General features: G+C 44.9%; 1 pseudogene; it reads right to left on the bottom strand.

The window, feature by feature from the left end:
- Positions 1 to 369: 369 nt before the first annotated feature.
- On the bottom strand, positions 370 to 1,452 carry LOC147978599 (serine/threonine-protein phosphatase 7 long form homolog; annotated as a pseudogene).
- Positions 1,453 to 6,815: the final 5,363 nt, after the last annotated feature.

Here is a 6,815-nt window from a genome sequence, read left to right as displayed (position 1 = left end):
TATTATGTTTCTGGTTAATACAATTCTAGCATGAATAATAAACATTTATCATGATATAAGGAAATAAATAATAACTTTATTATTGCCTCTAGGGCATATTTCCTTCATCAACGATGCGTAACCGTGTTCCGGTCATGTAGCGCCGTAAATAGAGATTGAATTCATTGAGATCAAAATTTTGATTCTCGTGCCATAGATGTGTGTTTGCTGTCTCCCATTCTATAACATACGGCTCTAGTCTAACTAGCCAGTCAGCAGTTGTCCCGGTCATGCCCTTCGTTGTCGTCCTAAAATTGTGGTGTGTGTTCAACAATTACCTAATGCTTCGAATTGAGTACGATGAAAAATAATGCAACATTGAAAAACTGGTTAATACCTGTGGATGTGTGCTGGCACCGGGTTCTCTGTAGGGGGAGGTAGCTCCAACTGCAGAAGACCAAATTGCCTCATAACCCTCTGTTGTGCCATCTCCTCGATGAAGACATCGAAGATGATCTTCGATTTCGTCATCCAGTAATCTCTGTCCCTTGTGCATAGCACGGACATACCACCAGGGTATCTCGCATTTATGGCTGCTTCCGTGTAGGGCTGCCAGATGACCCCAGTGTATGTATCGAACTGCTCGTTCAATGCCGTGTATGCCTTTCTAGTCAAATCACTAGCAAAGCGTCTTTTTAGAAAACAAATGTTAGTAGCCGCTAGCATTGAACTATCTCTGGTGCACACAAAAGTTGCGTTAAACTATAACATGATACATACCTCGCGACGTGTCCAACACGGACCAAAAGTAGGCATGTCGATGCCGTCAGCATCAAACATGGCGTCTATAGGCCGATCAACACGTACATCTGGCGCCCTATAGAGAACCTCTCCCACGACCACGGCTGTAGGAATAGAGGGCATCCAAGAAGGGCTGGCTTTCTCGATGTAAGCTGGCAACCGTTGCACATACCTCGGTATGTAGCCGCTAAGACCGCCGAACCCCAACTCCTCTGTCTGATCTGATCTACCGTCTGAGCGCTCGCTATCTTGAGTGCCATAGGGATGTAGAGCGCGCTAATAGTGGTGACATGGTTCTCTGTGAACATCACCTTGCCGAAAAGCCACATTAAGTAGGCCTCCAGGCTTCGAGTGATCTGCTCAATGGCGCCCGAAACTTCTGGATCTGCATTAAGCAAAGAGAAAGTTTTAGTAAGCCGCATGTATTTTCTGTAAAACCATATGCATGATAACTTGAAGATAAGAGGTAGGGGAAATAACCTGGAAATTGAGCAACCAATCATTCGTAGGTCCATGATGCTCCCATACCGGATCCGGAGCATCCGGAAAAACACCATGAAAACGTTGTGTAAGACCTCGCTCCCAACCAGCCGGTGCGTCCAACGGTCCTATGGCATGACCTGCCAACGGTAGTCCGAGCAAAAGTGACACATCCTCTAGAGTAGGAGCCATCTCTCCCCATCGGAAGTGAAACGTGTGGGTCTCTGGCCTCCAACGGTCCACTAAGCAGCTCAACAAGGAGGAGTCGATGGCGAGGCGTTTCTCACCGGGGATAGATTCAACCAGACACGCGAAAGGTAAAAGGCCGACCCATTTCAATATTCATCAGAGAACATTTTAGTTAGTGTCTCCCATTAATATGCATGTCAGTGCGCAAATTAATAAAGCACGTACCGCTGAACCCATCCTGGGTGTATCATCCAGTGCTCCTTAGGAGTGCGAGTGACCAGAGGCTCAAGCTTGCGCTCATACCATATCGCAGCACGATGACCCCTATCAATGTCCCCATTCAGCAACCACATTTCCGACATTCCTGCACATAAAAATTCAGAACATAGTACCACACTTAATATAAATTCAGAACATAGTGCCACACTTAATACAAATTCAAAACATACTACTACTAGCTTAGCTTCTTCCTCTCCCTCTTACTCCTCTACTTCCAAAATAAGAACCAAATCTCCTCTCAAGCGCCGCATGCTTAGCCCTCCATGCCTTGTACTTGAACCTGGCGAAGACTTTTGTCTGGACTGCCTTCGCTTCCATAACTTTGCCCTGCACTATCTCATCGTAAAACAACCAAGCAATAAGCGTCGATGAAAGGTTGGCATGATCTTGAGGGATGCAGGGAATAAGACAAGTGTGATTAACTAAGTCACTGATCACCCAACTAGTGCCATACTTAGGGAGAAAGTCGTGCACCCTCGCAGGACAATCTGCGTTCCTACATACCATTGTCAGGTATTTCTGACTTGACACCTGAGCAATGAAAACCCTTTGCGTGGACATTGCCTAGTTTGTTATTGCATCCTTCAGAGCTTGCTTGTTGGTATACATAGCACCCGTCGCAATATTGTTCTGGTGATATTGCCAGGCAGAATCATGTCCATCGTTCACGACCATTGCAGATGAGAAGTCATGATTCCACGATGCAGGATTCGGGACCTCCTCTGCATCTTCTTCTTCATCCGACTCGTCAGAATCATCGGCATGACCCCTGTCAACATCGGTGTCTTCTTCTTCCATCTGGTCCTGCAAGTGCCCATCTACCTCATCAGCGTCCACCTCGCCATTGTAATCACCATCGGCATTTCCTCCTTCTACCTGACTACTCTGCCCTGGTTCATAACCATAAGCATTTCCTCCTTCTACCTGACTGCTCTGTCCTTGGTAGTAACCATCATGTCCAGCATTTGACATAGATAACAGCCTCCCTACACTGCTCTAACCAGGATCGTAGCCACCCTCGCCTTCATGTACAGTGACCTCCTCCAAGACGGGAAGCACTAAAGCAACGAGATTGCATCCCCTTCGTTCACAACCTTGTAACCACCGCACACAATCGGAGTCTCGCTCTATTGGCCTCAAATAAAAGTAAATTATTGAACGACGGCCACCAAACTGCCAAAGCTTAACCTCCACCACCTTCACCACACTACCCCAACTTCACCACCACCACCTCCACCTCCACCGCCGCAACAATCTCCCACAATGAGCTGGAAAAGAACTCCACCAAAATGCTCACCACGACCACCGCGAGCTACCCCATCAGTAGATCGAGGCCTCTTTTGACTGCCCTAACTAAGTTGAATCCATTCACGGTGCCAAATCCGCAAAATACTAGCTCATTTAGGTCTAGAAATTAGAGGTATTTTTGTGTAGAGAGAGGAGAAGGAAAGAACAGAAGAAGAACAGAAGCTCGTGTGGAGCAAAATGAGGAAAGGAGCCGCAAGGAGCGCCAGGGAGCCGGGCCAGCCGCGCGAGGTGGGGCCGCACCCTGCCGGCCAGCAGCAGGCCGATCGGCCCGCGGTAGGCCGACAGGGGCGCGCCCGTGACCGCCCGCACCGACAGCTCCCTTCCTCCCCCTCGCGATGTGGCCTGCCTAATGCGCGGCCGACACATGGCAGGCGGGCCAGCTGTCGGCCTGCTAGTGGCCGACTACGCCCATTCGGCCTGCTGTGGGGTGACTAGGCCCAGTCGGCTAGCAACGGGCCGACGGTGTATTATTTTTGAAAATTATTTTTTGGGCGTAATATTTGTGCAAATTAATAAAAATGTATTATTTTAAAAAATTAGCGTACATTTTCCTATACACTAGGGACATTTTTCAGACATGTTTAACATAAAAAAATTTAAATGATTAACATTTTTTAGTTATACAGTGTGTTTTTAGGTCTACTTTTTGCATATACGCTATACATTTTGTATTCTTCTGGAACAATTTTAATACACATGTAACATTTTTCAAATACTTGATTATTTGTTTCAATATGTGTTTGAGCATTGTTTTAAATATTTGTTTAACATATTTAGATGCCACAAACATTTTTTAAATGTTACCAACATTTTTTAAATTAAAGCTAATAATTTTTTGCTCTGACTTAACATTATTTTTTTCAAATTCTTATTTTTAAAGATAATTACAGTAAGTTTAAGATTTTAAGAATATTAATATTTCTTCGAAAATATAAATAGATATAGAAAAAAGAGTAAAACGAACGAACGGTTTTGAAAGAAACAGTCATCTCGGTACTGGCCTGGTCCACTATATTCGTCCTTGGTGCGACAGTTATATATCAACCGTACCGATTCTTAATAGGAAATAGCCTACGGTTGACCAGTAGCGGGCTGGTCCTTTTAGGACAGTAGTGGTCGCTGCTCGTAGACATTGTAGTACGTGCACCCGGTCCGGTTTTCTTTTAAAAAAATCGTTTTTCGTTTTATTTTGCTTTTTGGTTGGTTTATTATTTGTTTTATCACTATTTTTTGGCTTTTGCTCTTTTTTCATTTTAGTTTAGTTTTGTTTGCTTCTCTCCTTGGGTTTTGTCAGTTTTTTCTTTCTTTGTTCGTTATACTTGGTTTTCTTTGCTTCTTTCCTGCTTTCATTCTTTTTTTGTTTCTTTGTGGTTTTTATTTTTTTAAATCATGTATACTTTCTTATCGGTATACAATGTATATTTTTAGAGCGCACGTGAAACACATTTTATGACATACATGGTGGTGTACATTTTTTTTAAAAAGTACGTGTTTTTGAACACTTTCAGAATACACAGTGACATTTTATGAAATACATGTTGTACACTTTTAAATGAAAATAAATAATTTCTGAAATACGTGTTGTACCCAAGGGCTCCACTTAGATTTTAGCATTTTAGTCACTATGACCCTACCCTGTGGGAGATGACCTCGTTACCTCGACGGTTGCCATGCTAAGCAACTATTGCAACTTTGCAAGGGGTCGTATGCAGACATAGATAGTACCGACGAGATTGGATCACCTTGACTAAGGCATGTACTATGATAAAAAGGATCATCCGAGACCACATTAAGGATCACCCTAGAGGAGGTTGTGGTCAAGAATATCAACAAAAGTTTGCATGAGAATCCCAAATTTTGTAAAAGTTCAAGAATGTAGTCCCATCTCACTGACTTGACGGCTTTCTTGATATCGGACTTGAGTAACATAGGCGGTGTGTTACTTGAGTGAAGGTACCCAACAAACTTAATATTCATGAAGTTATCATGGATGTTTTGAACCTTACTGCTGTTGGAGATATGCCTAGAGGCAATCATGTATGATGATATTTCCTATGTGTTTATGAATAAAGATAGTCCTTAGACATTATCAATGATGTGTATCAGCAAGTACGTGACTTGTTTGTGGGATTATGCATTGTATGATGAACGTCCTAAAAGGTCCCTAGTCGAAAGGGCTGTCTGGACGCGTAGCCGACTAGACAAGAATATGACATGGTCGATGGCTTGGTCTCACTAGCCATGGAGCATTGGATGCTAACCGGATAATAAGGATTCGGAAGGATCTGGTCGGATTCGACGTAGTCCGATCCGAGTTGAGATAAGGTCAGAGTCGAACAGACCCAACTATGAGACGCAACGATATGTCATCTGCGAGTCTCTAGTACAACATACATTCTATGTCCTAAGACCTGAGCTGGCGCATGTACTCGGGATGGTGACAGACTTGCTTTGGGGCAACCAAATGCTACTCCGTGACTGGATAGTTACAAAGGTAGGTTTCGAGCTTGTCCAGACCCATGCTGCGAGACATGGTCGAGCAAGCTGGGATTTTCCCCTCCGATCAGGAGAGATATACTCTGGGCCCCTCGTGTGATCCGACCAAGATAAGCATGGCCATGATATTAGGATTATGAGATAATCCAGTTTGTGGTCGACATCACTGGAACGAGAAAAATGTCGGGCTAGCACAAGGATGACATACTCGCCTTGAGCCCAACAATATATATTGTATGGCAAAGGGAACATATGTGTGATGTACGGTTCGCCTAACCAGCTTCATCGGACACTTGGAGTCGGCATGCTTTGCTAGAGGCTGCTACCGACTAGCTGAGTTGGATGTGATATGACTCGCGACCAAGTGAATGAGAACCTAATGGGTCGCGCGCTTAAGGGAAGGAACTTGTGAGGCCCGGTCCCACGAGTCAGAAGTGATCCTACTCAGACTAGGATCCAGGCCGAACAGATCTTGGGCTTTAGGGTCCGTGCGAGGCCCAAGCGTTGAGCCCGCGACGGACGCCTATATAAAGTGGGGGTGCGGCACACTTATGAGATTGATCGCTTCGGCGCTGTCACTAGGGTTTGCATGTGTTGCAAATAGCCACCTCCACTCATCGCCGACTGTGTGATCGGACCTAGCAGTCCGTCGCACGGTGTTCCTCCTGCACATGCGGATACCGTTAAAGGCGGTGCACTTGCGCCGCTCCGGCAAAACTGTACGAGGGAACCGACGACCGGCTGTTCGAGGGAGATCGGACGAGGAGGAGACGAGTCATGCGGACGCGCTGCCCCAACTCTTCTTCCGCTGCATGGCACTGTGCGTCTAGTGGTAACAATCTGTGATCCATATCCCGTAGCATGTTATTGGTTGTTCTGCGCGCAGGAAAATTTTAGTTTGCAGTCGACGCACCCTACCGTAGAACCCAACAGTGGTATCAGAGCCTCTGCTATAGCATTTGAATTCGGATCGTATGCATAATAGATATGTGGAGGCGATAGATGAGATCTGTTGTCGTTGATGAGATTGGGTGTGTGCACGGTTGATGAGATCAATTGCACATGGAGATCGATGTGGCTATGTTTTCTGATGATCGGAGTCGATGAGGTCGTGACACAACTAAAGGAAATATGCCCTAGAGGCAATAATAAAGTTGTTATTTATATTTCCTTATATCATGATACATGTTTATTATTCATGCTAGAATTGTATTAACCGGAAACTTAGTACATGTGTGAATACATAGACAAACAGAGTGTCCCTAGTATGCCTCTGCTGGACT

Source organism: Triticum urartu, chromosome 3A, assembly GCF_056163025.1.
Source record: "Triticum urartu cultivar PI428250 chromosome 3A, HENAU_Tu73, whole genome shotgun sequence".
NCBI lineage: Eukaryota > Viridiplantae > Streptophyta > Magnoliopsida > Poales > Poaceae > Triticum > Triticum urartu.
This window is presented reverse-complemented; position numbering and strand designations above follow the sequence as displayed.